Below are 23,151 nucleotides of genomic sequence, written 5' to 3'. Positions count from 1 at the left end.
AATATAGTTCCTTAATACAACATTTTACACCTCCGATGTAACATACATAAATATTTAAAATAAGCGGCAGAACTTAACTTCTTGAGCCCTGAGATATTTCTTCTTTTATTTTAAAGTTTATATCAAAGAAATTGGCTGAAACGAGGAAAATGCTGAAAAAAATTGTGCACGTTACATTTAGCATACACATGCAATTTTATTCTTTACTACTGGTCTCTGCACATACATCTTATATCATAATCCTGTATAAAGTATGGTATTGTACACTATACTCTCAGGCCTCAGCAGCTTAATTTACGATCTTTGTCTCACATATCTTTGCCAACGATATAACGTTCCAGTAGACAGACGAAGTATCATTAACATGCCATTTATTTGAGAGCAGGGGACGATTTTCAATATTAACATGATCACATTTACAAATTGTTGCAGGTTTTTGGCACTTAATTTTGTGGGTCTATATTAAGAATAATCAAAGATTTATGAAGGGCTTAAATCATAACAAATATATTTGACATTAAGAATAAAGTAAATGAAGATAAAGAAAGAAGGAAAGTCAAGATAATTATAAAATCCATTTTTTTATATACAGGGACATCATTTTATTTGTACTTCAATTTTTATTGTACCTGAGTTTTTGAATGTACTTCACTCCCACACCTTCTACTCATGAAGTTCAACCGTTCTCCACACAGATCCATGTCCGCGTATACAGTCATAGTAGCCTTACGGTCATAGTAAACAGTACGTTCCAAAAATATGTACACGTTTTCCAGTGACGAAAGTGCTTTCAATATTGCATCATTTTCGCACAGGTACTGTCGTCCATTTGCCTACGACCCATCCCGGTTTCCCCCACCATCTTCTATTCGCCTCTCTGTAAAGGCTACTGGCTGGGCTGTCTTAGCTCTTTTCTGAGAATATCAATTTCTGTTAGGAATTGGACGTCTATTTAAAGTTATACACATACAACTGTTTAAAATAACTTAAATAGAAGGGTCTCGTTAATTAATTAACTGTCACGTGATTTCCCCCATTTCTACGACCCTGCGACATAACCACTTGAACGGACAGTAGATAGCATGTCTAAGTAATTTTATCTTTTCGGATCGGGTAGAAGTGAAGATTGAATTTACAGTACGTAAGGTACTCTTTTATAGAGTAGGTACAGGATTATTTGAGCATGAGTTACTAGTAGGAAGGACGAAACTGGTAATTGGAATTACACACATTAGAACTGAAGCCTGTATCAAAATGAACGGCCACCATTTTCAAAAATGTATTTAAAAATCCATTTTTTTTCAATTTAACTTCATTCTCTATAGTGTACGCTTATGTGCTGTAGACAGTATAATATACATTGCATAATGAATACGTCCACATGGACAGCTCAGTTTGTGAGTAAAAACACTCATTGTTAATACTGTACTGTATTTTGATTAAACAAAGCCCAATGAAAATTACCAAACTCAAAAGCGTGATATTTCCTAGTTTACGTTAATGGATGAAATACTTTTCTTCCGTCCTATACCTAGCAAAGCGATTTGTTTGTATATTATGCCAGTATCATCTAACTCCAGTCGTGGAAGGGGGTAGCAAACTGTTATCAACCGTTGATCCAAAGAAGGCATAGCCAGGTTAATATTAAAAATGTTAGTAAAAATGAAATGATGTCCCTGTATCATTATATGTAAAAATGTATTGATAAATTTATATGGAAATATTAAAGCCGTTCGTTCGTTCGTTGGTTTTTTCTTTGTCTTCCTTATTGACTCATTCGTAGATCCATTCCTTGTTTCATTCTTTCATTTATTGGTTTATTCGTTCTTTCATTCCTTTAAACATTCATCCACCTTTGCCTTTCTTTTTATTTTTTATATTTTCATAATTCGCAGAGCACTCGTGAAAAATGTTACTTTATATATATGTACAGTTTATGACAAAACTAAAATTATTTCAAACATTTATTAATATAATACATTGCTGTCTTAAATTGATTATGCATGTGGGGAATGAAATCTATGCCTTCCCCAAAACACGCAATATAAATAAACAATTATTGTCTTAAAAAGGAAGGAATATAATAAAAGTCGTATTAAACAATGTTGTTTGAAATAACTGAAAGAATGGCACCCTGAAATTAATGACATTGCTTACGGTTGACTCGCTGTACTTACATGCCATTATGATTAGTCATACGTTGACGTAATTGCTAGTTGTGAAGAAATGAAAATGATTTGAAATTAATGAGCACAGCTTGGGGAAAAGTAAGTACTCCTGTTCCTCGGTGCAGCTTGGCGCCACAAACAACTCATTCGTCTCAAAACTAAAGGCAGAACTGTTAGCTCTTAAGAATTGCTATATACAGGGTGTTTCCAAAGTGGTGTTACAAACTTTCAGAGATGATGGTGAAGGGCAAATGTATCAATTTTAGATCAGGAACAATGGTCCGGAAATGAGCCAGTCGAAAGTTATAAGAAAAAATAATTGTGTGGAAATAGAATTGTAATTTGGCACCACGTGCTCTCCTTCCCTTCTCTTCACTTTTCGAACAGTTGTGTAAAAATGATATGGTCCGGATGTCTCCTACGTGGGTACTTGTCCCGATACAGTCCGTGAGCTTGTCTACTGTTCCCATTGGCTCATCCGTATTCGAAAATCAGGTTTGCTTATTCCGCTCTCGTGTACTCCTCCATTTCACTAGAACTGATCGACTGGACAGTGCAATTTTTACACATACACTGCTGTCTACAGACCTGCATTTCAGGACCTTCCATGTCCGTTACACATTACGCTATCTGCATTGCTTGAAAGTAGTTTCCTGTCGCCATCCCTCAGATAGCGCATTGAATGGTATACTGTAAGTAGACAACGTAAACAACGTGAGATGAATACAGTAGGCTATGTGTAAGATGTAGGGGAGACTGTTGTACCTTTAAAGACTTTTCACATTTTATTTTTTTTTTAATTTGGGAAATTATATTTTTTAATTTAAAAAATACTTTAAATAATTATTGAAGATTCCTTTACAACTTCGTGTATATATTTTACTGTTCTACACATCTATTAAGGATGGAAAAAATAAAATGGAATATGTTCAAAGGTACAACAGGTTCATGTACCTTAAAACATATTCTCTTGTAAGTTGAAAAACATGTAATATAGGTGGGAATACAGCTGTAAGAACTGACAATCCTATTTAAAATGTATTTGCAATCATAAACCGTAGGAGGCTGCTCTGATTGAGATTTTATTTCCTGGAGGAGCAATAATTGCTTCAACAGCTTTCTTCAAGGCATCCAGATCAATTGAGGGGTTGGATGCAAGAAAGGCATTTCTCTCAAATGCAAGTTCTGAGAAAATTGATGTTGAAAATTCAAACCGTAATAATGTTACCTATGCACGCCTTTACATTTTGGGTACTCCTGCCTCCATGATCACAGTATTGAACTACAAATTGGTGATCATATGCTTAACAGATCAGAGAACAGAATGAAGCGTTTTACTCAAAAAGGGCACAGCCTCTAGAATGCCCTTCTTGCACCCAGCCCCTCAATTGTGGAACCTCTTAATTCCTGATTTAGTTCGTGGCATGATCTTAAATTAAAATAAAGCAAAAGCCAATAGTATTATGTACCTTCAAACATGTTCCGAGGTGCAAGATGTTCTGTGCTCAAAGGTACAAGAGGGTGTACGTTTAAACAAATGTGGCTACCAAAACTAGAGATTCGAATAAATCATGGAAATTAGAAAGTTTTTACTCACCAGATGATACGGAACACATTGTACTTAATGGATGGTAACATATGCAATCGGGTTTTATGTTAGATAACATATATCAATGAACGAAATGTTTACTTTTGGTACTAAAAAAGATTCTTTCGTTCACAGATCTCACACTTTGTATTAAATAAAACCAAATCTACGACCAGAGCTACTTAGCAGCTTTCTCTACAATCTACTTCAGTTTTAGTCCTCTAGGTAGTAGCAAAAAATGAAAAAACAAAAATGTTCAAAGGTACACTATGCTAAAGGTACAACAGTCTCCCCTACAGATAAATACACATAAATGAGGTATACAGAGGAATAAAATTATTTCATTTCCACACAACTATTTTTCTTTGTAAATTCCGACTCGGTCATTTCCGGACCAGGGTTCCTTATCTCAAATTGATACATGTGCCCTTCGCCATCATCCCTGAAAGTTTGTAACACCACCTCGGAAACACCCTGTATACATACATACACACAATATTACATAGAAATAATAGGGCTAACTGTCTGTGAAATTTCCGTACTTCAGAATTACTGTCCAGCATTATGAAAACTATATGTTAAAGTTCTCTTATTACTCGCATTTAACACGTCATAAAGCGCCATGATACAACTACCGACTACTGAGATAGTTCACTGAAGCCGACGACTCTGGTTACATTATACTCCGACCAATAAACATCATCCTGTATAAAATATATAACTGCTACAGATAATGCCATTTATTCAACATTTCCTTTCAGTTTCTTTTCTTCCATAACATCCACGTGTACATCAAAGGCAAATTACTTTAACAAGAGAGAATGAAACTAACACCGTGAGGATTGGAACTGAATTAGTTGTATGGAAGACATAATAAAAACATGCCACTCTTTGAAGGAAATAGAGTACACTAATTATGAAGTAGAGAAAGCAGATCTCGTTTTGTGTGTTAAACTATCAGTGAAGGTCCTATATGACGTCATGTGATACAAATTCGTACTTAACTAGTTCCAGCTCAGCTTACAGATTTGCAGACGTCCGTCAATCCGTGGTTTCCAGCTCTCACTGACTTTTTCTCTTGCAGACTGTTTCACGCTGTATTGTGAAATCGGTGGAACAGGTTTGTACGACATTTCTCATAATTGAAGATACGTCCTTTTTTATCGATTGCTATTTCAGTAAACGATTAAATCCTAACATCATTTCTAGTGAAAATAGTAAAATAAACTATCCATATACAGTAGCGTGCAAATTAATCCGAACACGACATATTTTTACATTTTCTGTCATTGTTGGCTCACAGCTGCTCATACCGCTTTAATTGACATCTGTAGTACGTGTAATTCCATTGTTGAAGGTCTGTCGTTATTATTTTTTATAATATGTCACAGTTTGCCTGTCGTCTTGTACTTATAAGCATTTCAGTTGTGTTGAAGACTTAATACTGCAATCCTGTGTGCATTCTGTCGTCTTCACAAATGGATACAACTCCACGAAAACGGTCTAAAATTATAACATTAGCAGAGCATTCTTCTATGACACAGAGGAAAATTGCTGCAGAATGTCACATCGGTTTGGCTACTGTTAATTCGATCATGAAACGATACAGGGAGACTAGATCCATCACACCCCAGGAAAAAAGGAAACTGTGGCCGAAAAAGGAAGACTTCACCTGCAGATGATCGTTTAATTGTCAGGAAAAGTAAATTAAATCCTAGACTAACTGCTGTCGACTAAACCCGCGAGTTAATGGCTACCACTGGAGCGAATATTCACGTCACAACAGTACGGCGTAGGCTTTTGGAAGCTGGACGAAGGGCTCGTAAGCCTATTAAGAAGCAACTGCTAACCCCTGTTATATGCAAAAACGCTTAATGTGGGCAAAATTACATCAACACTGGACAGTGAATGACTGGAAGAATGTACTTTTTTCCGATGAGTCTCATTTCGAGGTCCATGGCCACCGTGTTTCTTACGTACGGAAAGGATCCGAAAAAGTAACAGCAGCTCATCTCCAACAAGCACCCAAATACCCCCCTAAAGTAATGTTTTGGGGTTGTTTTACACATGAAGGGCCTGGAGCATTAATACCTATCAAGGGAATGACGAATTCTGACAAATATATTCACTTATTGGAAACCAGAATCGTACCCCAGCTGCAAAAATCATTTCCGGATGGCAGAGGTGTGTTCCAACAAGACCTGGCACCATGCCATACGTCTCGAAAAACTACAGAATTCTTCAACAAGAAGAATATTCAGGTTCTCCCCTGGCCAGGCAACTCACCCGACATCAACCCCATTGAGAACTTGTGGTCAATTTGCAAAAGAAGAATGCAAAAAATGGATTGTTCTACAAAGGAGAAGATGATTTCTGTCCTCATTGGTGTATGGTTTCGCGATGAAGAAATGAAGAATATTTGTGGGAAATTAGTGGAATCCATGCCAAATCGTCTCAGAGCTGTTATTAGGAACAAGGGAGGCCACATAGATTACTGAGGTATGTCTTAGATCCTTTTTTTTATCCCGTTTGAGTGTTTTTGCGTAAGTAATTACGTTGTTCGGATTAATTTGCACGCTACTGTATTTATGTAGAAAATTTAAATTAATGCGAAACACTTACGGAAATATATAACACGATAGTGCGCATATTAGCCTATATTAAATTACGAAACACAGAAGTACAACATGACTCCAATTCTGAGAGAGAGAGAGAGAGAGAGAGAGAAATAACTCGTCCGGCCTTAATTAAGGATGACCGCTAGGGTCCGGAAAATATTAGCAAACAAATATAATCAATTAAATATGAATACTGTTATAAAAATAAAATGTAATAATTAAGCACCATTGATTATCAATTATAAAATAAAATCTTACAAGATGACTATAAAATAAGACTTCTAAATAAAAGATTTTATTCAAAATTAGCATATTCTTAATTAAGGCCTTCTAAGTGGTATAAATGAAACTGTATAATCTGCAGGGAATCTTTAAGAATTTGCGAGATGATTTTTTGAATTTCAAAAGTTGATATTAATAATTGTTTTAAAAAAATTATATGTAAATTTTGGTAAAGAACTCCGACACCAAAAAATAAACCTGTCACTGACCAATTGAAGAGAGGGATGTTATGCTTGGCACTAAGGTAGGGAATACAAGGTTCATAAATGGCCCTCTTTTCCTGATCAACCTGATGAGCTTGGTTTAGATCTCTCTCCATGCGTATAGTTGGATCTATGATAATAGCCTTTTGTTGTTGCCTGTTTACTGCTATTATATCCGCTCTTCTGTGAGAGTCGTCTTCAGAAATACAGTGGACCTCTTCATGAACTTCCCAACCCTTGTTCCGAAGAAGACAGGCGATAGCTCCACGGACTCTATGATGCCTGTTGTTACGCAATAACTCTCCTTTCCGCCAAAAGCCCAACACGTGGCCAAGAGTTTCTGTCTCGTTGCAGTCTGGTTGACGGCAACGGGTCGTGCTGAAAGCTCTGCCAGGAACGGAGCGCACTGCAGTAAGGTTGCAGGACATCTTGATTGCATTAATATATTCCGAAGACTACAAATTATTTTTGGTGCTGACCCATGAATTGGCTCTTGGATATTCTTCATAGATGACTACCCTTTTTTCCTTTTGAGGTAACTGACACCAGGATTCAAACGATCTCTATCGCAACTCATCACGTACTGTAGATGTCTGGCAGTAGTTCGAGGTGTCATGCTGGTTGTAAGCGCACACTGGCATAGTAAACAATGATAAAGACAGTTCAGTTCAGGCTCTGGCACCGAGCACATTACAAACGGTAAGACATGTTTGTTAACCGGACGTCTTTACCCGTGCAACAGGAACTGCAAGTTATTCGTCGAATTGCAAACGACGGAAACTTTATAAGTGTCTCAGTAATTACAAAATTACTGCACTCACGTGATTTTTAATGTTACTGCCTGCTGGGTTAAGATTTGCACTGAAACCCTAGGGGCGGGCTGGAATAAGTTACTTACATATGAATCCGAAAGGACGACTTCTGAATAAAGTTCCCTCAAGTAAAATGCACCAGTCATAATGCTGGAGACACCACTCATACCAAAGCCGTTTGTAAAGTACTATTCAGTTTTTGTTTAAGAGAAGAGTAAAATTATACGAGTAACCTTGTTAAGGACTCTTTCAGTCCAAAAAATATCAGAGATCATAAAAGAAAAACAAAACCTGTTTATTTGATATATTTATTATTAAATGAATTAGATACAAATGAAGGAGTTCATAATCGTACCTATCTTTAAGATGGGGGACAAGAATAACTAGTAACTTTCGAGGAATATCACTTTTGTTGACGTCGTACAAAATTTTGTCCAATATTCTTTTGAGAAGATTAACTCCATATGTAGATGAAATTATTGGGGATCATCAGTGTGGTTTTTAGGCGTAACAGATCAACAATTGACCAGATATTTTGTATTCGACAGATAATGGAGAAAAAATGGGAGTATAAGGGTACAGTGCACCAGTTATTCATAGCTTTCAAAAAGGCATATGACTCGGTTAAGAGAGAAGTTTTATATTATATTCTTATTGAATTTGGTATTCCCAAGAATATAGATCGATTAATTAAAATGTGTCTCAGTGAAACATATTGCAGAGTCCGTATAGGTCAGTTTCTGTCAGATGCGTTTCCAATTCACTGCGGGCTAAAGAAAGGTGATGCACTATCACCTTTACTTTTTAACTTTGTTCTAGAGTATGCCATTAGGAAAGTCCAGGATAACAGAGAGGGTTTGGAATTCAACGTGTCACATCAGCTCCTTGTCTATGCGGATGATGTGAATATATTAGGAGAAAATCCACAAACGTTTAGGGAAAACACGGGAATTTTACTGGAAGCAAGTAAAGAGATAGGTCTGGAAGTAAATCCCGAAAAGACAAAGTATATGATTACGTCTCGTGAAGAGAATATTGTACGAAATAGAAATATAAAAAGTTGGAAATTTATCTTTAAATAGGTGGAGAAGTTCAAATATCTTGTAGTAACAGTAACAAATATATATGATACTCGGGAGGAAATTAAACATAGAATAAATTTGGGAAATGCCTGTTATTATTCGGTTCAGAAGCTTTTATCATCCAGTCTGCAGTCAAAAAATGTGAAAGGTAGAATTTATAAAACAGTTATAATACCGGTTGTTCTGTATGGTTGTGAAACTTGGACTCTCACTTTCAGTGAGGGACATAGGTAAAAGGTGTTTGAGAATAAGGTGCTTAGGAAAATATTTGGAGCTAAGAGGAATGAAATTACAGGAGAATGGAGAAAGTTACACAACACAGAACTGCACGCATTATATTCTTCACCTGACCTAATTAGGAACATTAAATCCAGACGTTTGAGATGAACGGGGCATGTAGCACGTATGGCCGAATCCAGAAATGCATATAGTGTGTTAGTATTAATAGTATTTAGTATTTATTTATTTAACCTGGTAGAGATAAGGCCGTCAGGCCTTCTCTGCCCCTCTACCAGGAGATTCCAACTACAATATCAACAATAAAATTACAGTTAGTATCAGATTTACAATTACAATTACAAATAACATTACAATTAGTATTAAATTTACAATTAGATGAGAGGCCGGAGGGATAAAGACCTTTAGGGAGGCCGAGACGTAGGAGGTAGGATAATATTAAAATGGATGTGAGGGAGGTGGTATATGATGATTGAGAATGGATTAATCTTGCTCAGGATAGGGACCAATGGCGTTCTTATGTGAGGACGGCAATGAACCTCCGGATTCCTTAAAAGCCAGTAAGTAAGTAAATGAATTAGATTGTGTTGAGCACTAACTTCGTATCTTCGTGTATCACATAATTCAATTTTTCAGGAGAGCGAAGAAATATTTTAATATCTCGATGTCATGAGGTGGTATTTATATCTCTTCTTGCGAAGTTTGTTTCCTTGCCTTGACTAAGATGTGTTTGCAGAGTTTTCAGGAAAGCTTCTTTAATGGGAATTGAGATAAACCTTAGCATATTGTCTTCATTTTCTCACACTTTCTGTACGAGGTTGGTGTTCAACACCATCGAAATATTGCATTATATAACACTGCGTACCTATTTGTTGCAGTATCGTGATTATGAATTTTCTCCTAATGTACCTGTATCACTGCAACCAAACGAGGTAGGCTCATTTAGTGAAGAATTTTGTACAGAATTGGATATGTTCTGTATTTCCGCTCACTTACTTATTTCCTTACTTACTTACTTACTTACTTACTTACAAATGGCTTTTAAGGAACCTGCAGGTTGAATGCCGCCCTCACATAAGCCCGCCATCGGTCCCTATCCTGAGCAAGATTAATCCAGTCTCTATCATATCACACCTTTCTCAAATCCATTTTAATATTACCATCTCATCTACGTCTCGGCCTCCCCAAAAGGTATTTTTCCCTCAGGCCTCCCAACTGACACTCTACATAAATTTCTGGATTCGCCCATGCGTTCTAGATGCTCTGCCCCTCTCAAACGTCTCAATTTAATGTTCCTAATTATGTCAGGTGAAGAATACAATGCGTGCAGTTCTCCATTCTCCTGTAACTTCATCCCTCTTAGCCCCAAATATTTTCCTAAGAACATTATTCTCAAACACGATTAATCTCTGATCCTCTCTCAAAGTGAGAGTCCAAGTTTCACAACCATACAGAACAACCGGTAATATAACTGTTTTATAAATTCTAAATTTCAGATTATTTTGACAGCAGACTAGATGACAAAAGCTTCTCACCCGAATAATAACAGGCATATCCCATAGTTATTCTGTGTTTAATTTCCTCCCGAGTGTCATTTATATTTGTTACTGTTGCTCCAAGATATTTGAATTTTTCCACAAACGATTAGGGAAAACACAGAAATTTTACTTGAAGCATGTAAGGCGATAGGTTTAGAAGTAGACCCCGAATAAACCAAGTGTATGATTATGTCTCGTGACTAGAATATTCTAAGAAATGAACATATAAAAATTGTAGATTTATCCTCTTAATGTGCTTGCATCACTGCAACCAAAAGAGGAAAGCTCCTTCAGTCAAGGATTTTATACATAGTTGGAGTTGTTCTGCATTTCCGCTTACAGACACATTTGTTGCCGCTCAGTACCTAGTAAGTCAACATTCTGATTTCTCACGTATTTCAAGACTCATTTGAAATGAGTTGGATGGCTTTAAAGTTATTAAAAGAGAAAATTTTACGCCGGCGCGCCGGAGGTCGAAACTGAAACTTCCAGTACTATGTCGAACCTAAATCCAGAGCACGCAAGGAATCTTTTTCGTTGGTACTCTTCCTTAGTACCCTTACTCCATTGTCGACATATTGTGTTATATTTAAATGTTAGGCCTATGTTTTATTTTACGACTTTCGCAACTGCCGAGGCTATACCAGCGTCCCCAGTGTGCCGGAATTTAGTCCCGCAGGAGCTCTTTTACATGCAATAAATCTACTAACATCAGCCTGTCGCAATTAAACACACTTAATTGCCATCAACCTGACCCGGGATCGAACCCGCAACCTCGGACATAAAAGGTTAGCGTTATACTAACTGTGCCAACCAGGCCGACTATTTTTTTAAGTTGAACAGTTAAGAAATATACACAATGAATATGAAGAGGCAAATTTGTGTGCGTGAATGTTAGTTTATACTGGGTAAAGGTAAAAGGTAAAGTATCCCCTTGAAATGCCATGAAGACACTTTGGGGCATGGAGGTAGAGCCCCATGCTTTCCGTGACCTAAGAACTAGAATGAGGTGGTGTGGTCGGCACCACGCTCTGACCACCTTTTACCCCCGGAAAAGTACCGGTACACAATTTCATTGGAGGCTGAGTGAACCTTGAGGCCGTCCGGGAAGTTCGGCAATGAGAAAAATCCCATCATCACCCAGGATCGAACCCCAGACATTCTAGTCCGTAGCCAGCTGCTGTACCAACTGAGCTACCAGGCCGCCGAATTTATACTGAGAATAAATTAAACTCCGGTGCTACGACTTAAAAGTTTTGGCTTTCAACACTCTTCAACAATGGATTTACTGCCCACCGGGCTTGAATGAAATGGAAGCTTTTCAGTCTATCACGACTGTATGCCCGCTGTTGCTTGATCAAACTATCATTAATTATTATTGGGAAGGACACAGGCATTAAATGTTTCTTTTATCTAGACTTATTGAGATGCAAAACTTGTCTTATCGAAAAATTAAAAAAAAAAAAAAAAATGAGTTAGCACATGTACAGACTTCTGGACTAATCACATAACAGTTCTACACAGGAAAGAATGAGATAAACGCACATAATTCTTAATAAAACAGGCACTGAAAATGCTCTGCTTATTCAAAACTTGTGTAATCCACTGAATAGTTAGATTCCAAACTTGTGTTATTCATATACGTATTTATGCAACAAAACTTGTTACATCCCAGGCACTTTCACTTCATATAATGAATATTTGTTTATGCTCGACCATGCCGAAATGTAGTAATTATACTCCTGGTAGCAGTCCTATAATGAATGTCATTAAAGTACACCTATTTATTAAAGTTCAGATTTTCGATTATTTTCGGATATGCAATCGAAAGACGAGGGAAACGTCACGGAGGCTGGAAATCCAATACTGTCGCAGAAGGTTATGTTCTGTTACTATAATAATTAGCGTTAATTGTAAATAATATTCAAATAAATTCAGTTTGTCATCTCGTTTTTCAATTCGAAATCAATTTCCAAGTTATACATTCTCTACATTACATCAAGGTCAATGACATTATTATTCCTCGGAAAAAAATCAATACTTTCGCGTCTGCGCACATCTCACAATTTCGAGCTATGAACAAGGTCAGTTCCGAACTACTGTCTTCATAAACAAACATACTTGCGTCTTAATTACTATCATTATAGGCTCGTTGCATAATGTACTATTTCAAAACTGTTGTAATCCAAAGATACTGTAGAATCACATTAATGATCAGTGTTGAGGAGGGAAAATTATAGAAAAATAAGGTAAAACCGGTCGAAAATTCTGTGTATTTTTGTTGGCATTACTTAATATAGGTTACGAGGTGCCAAAATAATGCATAAGACACACCCAGCTCCTTCCATTTCACTGAAGTTTGACTCTATAAAGAGTGCATTGTTAACTAGTGCAACATACAACTTTTTGCCTCTTTAAAAGTGATTATAACTCTACAGATTGTTTATTTTGAAATTGTATAAATTATAAAAATGAGTTTAAAGTTTTTTAGTTCGGGTTACTTACAGCACAGGAAGTACTAGACTTGAAATTTGTTAACTGAGATTTAAAGAAAGACGAGAGTGTGTGTGAACCTGTTTGCCCCGCCGTTCTTTCTTATCATTTTATATAGAAAAGTCTATCTGGCGCTAAGTCCACTTCGGAAGACTGCGGTTCATTTCTAATTGTTAAAAGATAAAATGTCTGATAGTGCCTATTAAAGTCAGGAAATTCTGTTATTATACAGGGTGTTTCAAAAATACGGGGCATAATTTCAGGTATGTATTTCCCACATGTAGACAATCAAAATAGTTCATTACAACGTGTGTCCGTAAATTCTTCATTTCCGAGTTATGGCCTTCACAACATTGAAATTCACCAGAACGTTTTTCTTTCCGCAGGTCGTTGTCATTACAGAAGATGTTCAAAATGTCCACCTCCTGCTTGAATACAGACCTCACATCGATGTCTCATTAACAGAACCTAACTCGAGCAGGGTAATCTGCTAGTGACAGGGCCTGTACACGTTGCAAATGATAAGGATATAATTGATACTCTTTAAACAGTCTCCAGACAGTCGTATGAGGAACATTGACTTGCAACGCTACCCTTCGTGTGCTGATAGAAGGAGTCATGTTCACAGCCTCCAGAATCTCCTCCTGTACTTCTGGAGTTGTAGATCTTGGTCGTCCCCTTCCCAAACCAGGAGACTTACATTTTCCATACTCGCACAGACGGTAATGGAGACGTAGCCTACAAATGTCTTCCGATCTGGACATTGTCGCTGCGGGTACCTCTCCTGGTACAAACGACGAGCCAGCGCAGCATTGCCGTCCGCCTTACCGTACATGAAGTGTATCTCTGCCAGCTCTTGATTTGAATGCATGTCGCACAGTCTAACGCCTACACAACACTGAATGTAACCTTCGCCTCGGAATGAACTGTCAGAGTGCCCTCTTAATGTCTGCTTTGAAGGCAACGACCTGCGGAAAGAAAAACGTTCCCGTTAATTTCAATGTTGTGAAGGCCATAACTCGGAAATAAAGCATTTCCGGACACATGTTGTAATGAACTATTTTGGTTGTCTACATGTGGGAAATACATACCTGAAATTATGCCCCGTATTTTTGAAACACCCTGTATTACCTCTCGTTGGATAATTAGAATTTATTACCACATTTCTCACTGTTTGCATTCACTTCTACCAACAGTGTGGAATGTTAATCCCCAAGTGTCTTTTGTATCGAATAGCGAATTTCGAATTACTGAAGTTGGAATTGCGACATTTCACTGTATTTCAACGAGTAGGCCTAAGTTGGCATTTATAATCTTAACATTATGTTAATGAGGTGGGGATATTACTGAGAGTTAATGTGTCAGGTCAGTGGTGCAATGTGAATAATACAAACGAGATGCTTTCCAGTTTATTGATTACGAGAGACTAATAATAATAAAAACCGATCTGTGAAGGACACTGTTGGTGTTGGCGTAACTGAACTTGCTAGACTTACAGGTGTTACGAAGTAAAATCTCAGGACCACACATCAATAGACAGAATTGTTGTTAACATGTGTTTTGGAAATCAAGCCTGCGATCAGGTAAACCCTGAGATCTGTACGGGTGGAATAAAGTGCCTGACAAAGTTTTCAATCAGATGAAAGAAATTAACACTACCGGCATGCCAGTTATTGTTACTGTTACATGCAGGGAATCGATCGCTAACACAGAAGACTTAACTCTGCTGGCTTGTGAGTGTGGGCCGAATAAGCGTAGGCCTACTTGCAAATCTTCCGCATTACGCTTTCTATATAGCTTCCTTACATGTTCTTTAGATTTTAATACAACCCGTAGAAGAGGGTAAAGTTGATCAAAATTTTGCAATTTTTTTATGATATTGAGGTTATGCAATGGAGAGAAGTTCCTCACAAAATACATTTTGTCGTCATATCCTTCACTTATGAAGACACGTTACAAGAATTTAATTACAATCTATAAAAAACTGTTTTTTTTTATTTGACTTGTGATCGAAGTTACCCGCTTAAATAGGGTAAAGTCGATCACCATTGAAGTTTTAGTTTAAGATCGATTTTAAAATATCGCGGAATAAAGTCGATCACTGTTAATGGTTTTACAAAACAAATTAAGTGTATTACATGTATTTTATTTGTTATAAGGTGTGTATAAACAATAATAAACTTCAAAATGCCTATAGCATTATATAGTGTATCTTTTGTTACTGTGATCATACTATTCGATACAATTAGGTCTATAGGTCTCCACTGTACAATCGTGACTATGATTGCCAACTTATAAAACACAAAAACACATTTTAATACTGCACATACCAACAAACAAAGATTTAAGAATTCAAAATTTGCATTGAAATACCACACTTCAATTATAAACTAACAGGCAATTCAAAATTGCTTAGGTTTATATAAGATGTTATTTGAAATCTTCCCCTCCTCATGTCACCTTAGAAACTACGTTGTTCCCATAGTCAGGTACAGAGGGGTGTAGGAAATATGTTCCTTTGGCAGTGCTTCTCTTACGCAAGAAATTCACCATAATTTCGTCTTCCTCTTTCCTCACTATCCCATTAATATGAGCAGTACTGTGCCACTTCTCTGTTTATAAGTGTTAGTTGGAGGTATTTCGGTGAACAATTTATTCTTCCTGCTGGTCCTATCTGTTTCGAGTAGGTCGATGGCATGATCGATTTAACCCTACGAAGGTGCAAGTTTTCTTAAAATAATAAGTTTCAATACTAACATTTACGGAATGCAAAACTATTATTTCAGGATACAGTCTCAACGAAAAGTACTTACGTATACTTCCAGTCTCTATTCACTACTGAAGATAATTTAGAGTTTGTAAAAAACTTTGTTTTCAATTAAGAGAAAAAGTTGAAAATACTAATTTTCACTTCAACGGTAATTACACAGTGTTCCCATTGTTGGCACTCGCTTACATTTAGAATGTAATGCAATGAAGTCAGCATAAAATTGTAACAAGTAACTGAGAAAATATATAATTTTCAATAAAAATCGGAAGTGATCGATTTTACACACAGTGATCGACTTTACCCACTTGTACGGTATTTCCTTGGGTAGACTACAAGAAATATTGAAATTGGTCTCAGATCAACACTTTCCTCAGATAAGAATATTTCTGCCAGATTGTGAACACATGTATCTTCAACATGTGGAATGCTTCTTCCTTTGTGAATGGCATTTTCCAAATAGGGAAATCACAGGGAGACGACTTGATGTGGACGAATAACCTAAGTTCACATGCAGTCACGAAGCTCAATACGTAGGGAATATGTATCGCATTACAGTTGAACATAAATTGCTAGCCAGTGCTTACGATTATCATTTATCTTCTACCAGTACAGTACGTACATAAACAACGTAACTTACAGAATTTCGCAGAAGATATCATTTTTGTTGTTTTGTGATTAAACAACAAAAATTAGAAAACATTTCCAGTAAAAGTTGTTTGTTATCAAAATAAGTTTCCAATGGAACATTCAGTGATCAACGTATGTTCTCATTTGAAATTTCGAATTTGACTACAGGCACTCCTATTTCCGGTTTGTTACTAGAGCTGGGGACGGAGCGAGTAGAACTGTTGAGTTGCTCGGTTCTATCGGTATATGTGCTTGGCAGCGGAGCACCGGAATTACTCGGTTAAGCGTAGCCGTTACCGGTCAGTTCACACGTTCAAACATAATTCACATGTTTTTCTTAATTCTAGCAGACAACAACGTAGGTACTGTTGTATTTAAATATTTTCTGCTGCAGGACAAATTATTTCCTTATCCCCAAGGCGGCCTGAAAGGCCTCTAGTATTGAAGACGAGTTCATCCTATTATATGACCTGTCAAGTGTGCCTTATGAACACTGACAGTCTGAACATATTACTGTACATAATAATAATAACAACAAAATTTTATGTTTTATTTAACGACGCTCGCAAATGTAGAGGTTATATCAGCGTCGCCGGATGTGCCGGAATTTGGTCCCACAGGAGTTCTTTTACATGCCTGTAAATCTACTGACATGAGCTTGTCGCATTTAAGCACACTTAAATGTCATCGACCTGACCTGGAATCGAACCAATAATAACACAACAAAAATAATAATAATAATAATAATAATAATAATAATAATAATAATAATAATAATAATTGAATAGGTTACATCAGCTTCTTGTCTATGCAGATGACGTGAATATGTTAGGAGAAAATACACAAACGATTAGGGAAAACACGGAAATTTTACTTGAAGCAAGTAAAGCGATCGGTTTGGAAGTAAATCCCGAAAAGACGAAGTATACGATTATGTCTCGTGACCAGAATATTGTACGAAATGGAAATATAAAAATTGGAGATTTATCCTTCGAAGAGGTGGAAAAATTCAAATACCTTGGAGCAACAGTAACAAATATAAATGATGCTAGGGAGGAAATTAAACGCAGAATAAATATGGAAAATGCGTGTTATTATTCGTTTCAGAAGTTCTTATCATCCAGTCTGCTGTCCAAAAATCTGAAAGTTAGAATTTATAAAACAGTTATATTACCTGTTCTTCTGTATGGTTGTGAAACTTGGACTCTCACTCTGAGAGAGGAACATAGGGTAAGGGTGTTTGAGAATAATGTGCTTAGGAAAATATTTGGGGCTAAGCGGGATGAAGCTACAGGAGAATGGAGAAAGTTACACAACACAGAACTGCACGCATTGTATTCTTCACCTAATATAATTAGGAACTTAAAATCCAGACGTTTGAGATGGGCAGGGCATGTAGCACGTATGGGCGAATCCAGAAATGCATATAGAGTGTTAGTTGGGAGACCGGAGGGAAAAATACCTATAGGGAGGCCGAGACGTAGATAGGAGGATAATATTAAAATGGATTTGAGGGAGGTGTGTTGTGATGATAGAGACTGGATTAAGCTTGCACAGGATAGGGACCGCTGGCGGGCTTATGTGAAGGCGGCAATGAACCTTCGGGTTCCTTAAAAGCCATTTGTAAGTAAGTAAGTAATAGTAATAATAATAATAATAATAATAATAATAATAATAATAATAATAATAGTGTGTTTGATTAATATCAAAGTATGTTAAAAAAGGAAGTGTATTATATTTTTCTTCTATTTGTGTTTATTGAATTTGTGTTACCTCATCAGTCATATTTTTATTTGTCTTTATTTCTACGAATTATATTACCTAATTACTTTAATTTATCAATAATATTAATTTTCACCAAAGAGAACATGATTGTATTGAAGGATAGTAATGTTATAAAATAAATAAACATTATGTTCATCAATTTAAGATTCCTCGTTTTATTGATTACTTTATCCACTTTCCGTAATAGTAAATAACTCTGTGTGTTATTTTTAAGATTTTAGGCAGCGCTTCATGGATCCCGGTTCTATCTTCTTTTTTTACTTAGCAGCAGCGTTTAACGTTTACCTCACATGTTAATTTATTAGCTGTTAATATTATAAATTATATTATTATCTTTATTTTGTCTGCCATATGTAACAATACTGAAAGTTAAATAGACATTTCGTACAAAATAACTCCGCAAATGGTTGTAATCACGCAAATGAAATTTGCTTGCAACCACCATTTTTTAATGAAGAGAAGCACTTTTTTCTCGTCAATTGGCAAAGCGAAAGCGTTTTAGTACAACGCTTTTAAGACACGATTGGTTTCACTTTCAAAGTACGTTTTAAAATCGACTCAATTTATCTAAATTTTAAATCTGCCGCGACAAATTTGTACTCGGTTCAACCGAGTAATGACGTCACAGTAACTGCTCCGAACCGAACCGCTCCGTCCCGAGCCCTATTGTTACGGAAAATAGTGCTACCACCAATCGATTTTTTTTACATAGGTTTTGGTGATCAATTTTTTTTTATGAATAACCAGTGTCATATAGTTTTCGAAAAAAATGCTGATACGGGTAGTCGTGGAGAACAGGTTGTCTTAGAGAGCAGGTAGAATGGAATGTGAACTAGCAGTGTACCGGGCGAGGATCGGAACCTGAGCGGAGTGGGCGGTGAAGTGGATAATGTTATGCTTTATTTGACGACGCTCGCAACTGCAGAGGTTATATCAGCGTCGCCGTAAGTGCCGGAATTGTGTCCCGCAGGAGTTCTTATACATGCCAGTAAATCTGCTAAAATGAGCCTGTCGCATTTAAGCACACTTAAATGCCATCGACCTGACCCGGGATCAAACCCGCAACCTTGGGCATAGAGGGCCAGCGCTATACCAACTCGCCAACCAGGTCGACGGGGGAAGAGGATCCCGGCAGCTTCGGACCAGGGCAGTGCGGAACACACACTAAGCAGTTTTGTGATCCTGATATTAGCCATGCTGTTGGTGATTGGAGGAGTGGAACTGAACCCAGGACCTGTGGAACCTGTGAAGTGTGGAGTATGCAGGAACAACTTGAGGACTGGTCTTCTGTGCAGCACTTGTCCGACGTGGTTTCATTTCAGCGGCCTAAAACTCAAGAGGAACCAGCATATTGAGGAGAACTCGAGGTTAAGGAATGTATGAGGGACATAGCTGTTGAGGCTATGGATACAGGAAATGAATCGCTGAAGAAAGACATGGCGGAACTGAAACGGAAGCTGCAGCAGACGGAAGAACGGCTGAGAGAGATGGAAACTGAGAACAGGCGACTATGCGAGGAACGACATTATCAAAATTTTGCATTGAATAAAAGTTATTGGAAATCATTTTGAAAGGAACTTTTGTTATGTAACATTTTTCACGAAAATCAATAAATGGGAGACATTTCGATTTATTTTATTCAGGTCCCTTATAACCCCCCTTTTGAATAACTTATTTTAAATGCCATAGAGACGAAAATCTAAGTTAGAACGAACTTACTTTATATTCAAATATTCATATAAATCGGTTCACCCATTATCGCGTGAAAGGTAAGAAACATCCAGACAGACAGACAGACAAACATACAAAAAAAAGTTTTTTGGTTTCAGGGTGATTAATTTTACATGTTGACACCAATTATTTTTGGAAAAGCTAAAATGACCATAAAAATTTCGGTTACAAATGTATTATTAGTATAGAGTAGATCCAAGATATGTTGTCCTACAAGTTAATCATACAACTTCCAATTGTCTGCAATCTGGAACTGTCATACACGTACAGAACCCTAGCAGCGTACAAAACCTTGTTCGCCCAATTATGGAATATGGAGCAGTAGGTTGGGATCCGTACAGACAAAACTTAATCCATTCAATAGAAACGGTCCAACGCAAGGCAGCAAAATATGAGAGATAGTAAAAGACTCAGGGTGGGAACCTCTCAAGTCAAGGCGACGAAAAACCAGACTCATCGCATTGTTTAAGGCACAAATGGGACACAAAGCATGGACCGATATCAATGCTAGATTAGCAACACCATCATACTTAGGAAGGACTGATCATATTAGGAAGTTTAAATGTAGAAAACAAAGAACGGACTTGGCAAAATTTTCCTTTGTTAACAGCACAATAGGAGACTGGAACAGCTTAACTGCGGCAATCTTTCAGGGTGGTCCTCTTAAAATCAATACATTTAAGGAAAGTTGAGAAGATTAGACTGAAAATGTAATTGGAGGTGCAGTGTAATTATTTAGGTTGTGTCATGCAATTAATTGAGTTGATATATAATTAATTACGTGGATATGTAATTAATGAAGATGATATGTAATTTAGTTGATATGTAAATAAATTAAGGCGATATGTAATTAATTAAGATGATATGTAATTAAGTTGTTATGTAAGTAATTAAGGTGATATGTAATTACTTAAATTGGTAATAGTTGTGTGAAAAAGAAGTAGTTATAAGTTAGATTTAATTTTGCTTATCGTAGGCATTGTTATAGAATAGTTTTTATTTATAGTCCTAGGTTTATTGCATCTACTATTTATAGATTTACGTTTATTTTATTTTATTTCATTTACTTTTATTTTATTTTATTTCATGTTGTAATTATTGTATATTACATATCAATACCACCGGGTGTATACCCAAATATAGTGTTAATACATACATGCATACGTCACCATAATTATGAAACACGTAGTTGTCGATGGCGAGTTTTCGGATCTCTGACCTTGCAACTGTAGTCATAGTCGGAACCAGTGACAAGCTTGTCATAGCCACAAAATTACAGATATTCAATTCACAGTCCGTGACTAATTATTATTATTATTATAATTATTATTATTGTTATTGTTTTGATTTTAAAGAATTCGAGAAAGTTTTGGAAAATATTCTTCCCTTCCCTTCCACGAGCCACGTGTTGGACCTCGCTGCTGTAGACTATTGCGTCCGGATTTAACTGATCACAGAACGAGACCCTGCATAACGACTGTATATAGGAGATTGTTATATAATTGGTGAAATTGGAAAGCTTGACCTGACATGATACGTGGAAGAATCAATAAAATACGAATTGAATTAGGTACGATGAGCAACTAACATTTTTAGTGGGGCGCTTAAAATCTTCATTAGTTGACGTTATTATAGATGGGCTCACAAGTGAAGCAAAGAAGCAGCAGTTGCAAAAACACGTGAAATTCGCGCAAGTGCACCATTGAGAACTTTATAAGATCATTAATTCACGCTATGTCTCTGACTGGTAGCGATGCAGCCAAGATTAACCTCTGGCTATCCGGGATAGAATATATTCCCGTTCATCGTATCTGCTGGCATCAAATTGTCAATCTGTTGCCTCCGTGAAAAATCTCCACTAGAAGACAGATTCGTTGTTCGATACTTGTCCATATTCCAGAGAATTACTGCATCCAAGTGTGGACAGCTTGACGCTACAGGCGATAGTCAACACACACGGGCAGCATTTCTTTACGAATATCCGTGTCTCTCGAATCTTTTGCCCAGGAAAGTCGCAGAACGTAGCCCAGGTCAACAATGACAGTCGTGCACATGTTCTGCAATTTTGTAACTGCTGCTCTTTCTTTCGCTTGTGAGTACATCGATCAACTTGACGTAACCGTCATCTAGCGGTGCTAGTGCCAAATTTCTCATGAGAAGTATAAGCCGCTACTTCGATTTGTAGTTCGCCGTTATGGAGTAAGGGTTACCACGTCTGACCGTGAAACCAGCTGGCCCGGGGTCAAATCCCATTTGGGACAGATTACCTGGTTGAGGTTTCTTCCTTCGTTTTTCCTGAAGCTATTAAGGGCAAATTCTGCGAAACTTTCGGAGCTGACCCTGACTCATCTTGCTAGTGTTACAAATTGATCTCATTCAGACGCTAGATAACTATATATCACATCATGATAAACCCAGAGGTATAATCTAAGGTTGAAGGTCACTGTTACGAATAATAGAAAAGAAAACATTACCTTTACCACCGTCTTCGCCGCTATCTTCATCAAAGTATAGTGGGATTAAAGGGTACTATTAAAACCTACCTGTTGAGATATTTATGAGATTGCAGTTACGTATATAATGTCAACTCTGAAATCCTTAGAAATGTGATGTCGGTAGAGCTATCAAGACCAACTGCATTAGCCCCCTAATCCAGATCTGCTGCTGAGGACTTTGTCTTTGTTAATCCTGACATTGCGTCGCTCTGAGCTCTGGAGAAAAATCTTCCGGGTCAGTGATATCTGCTCCTCGTGTAAACAAGTCAGCCGACCCATGCTGCAAAGGCTATCTCTGCTTTCTATTAATATCTGCAGACAGAATGCTGCAGTGCCACAAGTGCACTGTTGAGATCTCATGGCGACGTGCATCAAACTCAGTTAAAACGCAGTAGCCAAGGGTTAAGTACCACAGTTGGAAAACAACCGCTTTTAGAATGCAATTTCTGTGCACCATTCATTATCACAGGTTACTGTAGTTCGACCAACTAGAAAAAAACCTTCGACTTTTCCAATACTCACGTGGCCACGGAGGGGGAGACGTCATGTTCATGTTTAGTCAACTGTCCGAAGACAGGTCAAACAAACAAACAAATGAAACCAACAAGGCACCACTTATGAGGCAACTAAGCCTATAGATAATGGTATTTGGTGGCCAGTTCCTATCCTTCTAAAATGACAGCGTTACTCATAAAACATTTTGTACCTAAATCAGTTACTAG

At 37.1% G+C, this 23,151-nt stretch overlaps 2 protein-coding genes across 4 annotated transcripts in view; both read right to left on the bottom strand.

Moving 5' to 3' along the window:
• LOC138711699 (alpha-tocopherol transfer protein-like) overlaps nucleotides 1-4,830 on the bottom strand; it is a 190,140-nt gene extending 185,310 nt beyond the window's left edge. Inside the window, exon 1 of the mRNA XM_069842841.1 lies at nucleotides 4,781-4,830. The gene's annotated coding sequence lies outside the window, so the exon portion shown is untranslated. The remainder of the gene's footprint in view (nucleotides 1-4,780) is intronic.
• The window catches only part of LOC138711700 (alpha-tocopherol transfer protein-like), a 44,532-nt gene extending 21,895 nt beyond the window's left edge, over nucleotides 1-22,637 (bottom strand). Inside the window, exons 1-2 of one of the 3 annotated variants that reach the window (XM_069842845.1) lie at nucleotides 22,478-22,637; nucleotides 2,757-2,858 (exon numbers count right to left, since the gene is read on the bottom strand). The gene's annotated coding sequence lies outside the window, so the exon portion shown is untranslated. The remainder of the gene's footprint in view (nucleotides 1-2,756; nucleotides 2,859-22,477) is intronic. The other 2 variants (XM_069842844.1, XM_069842846.1) reach the window with 2 other exon arrangements.
• Nucleotides 22,638-23,151: the final 514 nt, after the last annotated feature.

This window comes from Periplaneta americana, chromosome 13 (assembly GCF_040183065.1).
Source record: "Periplaneta americana isolate PAMFEO1 chromosome 13, P.americana_PAMFEO1_priV1, whole genome shotgun sequence".
Classification (NCBI taxonomy): domain Eukaryota; kingdom Metazoa; phylum Arthropoda; class Insecta; order Blattodea; family Blattidae; genus Periplaneta; species Periplaneta americana.
The sequence above is the reverse complement of the archived record's forward strand: the minus strand, read 5'-3'. Positions and strand labels throughout refer to the sequence as shown.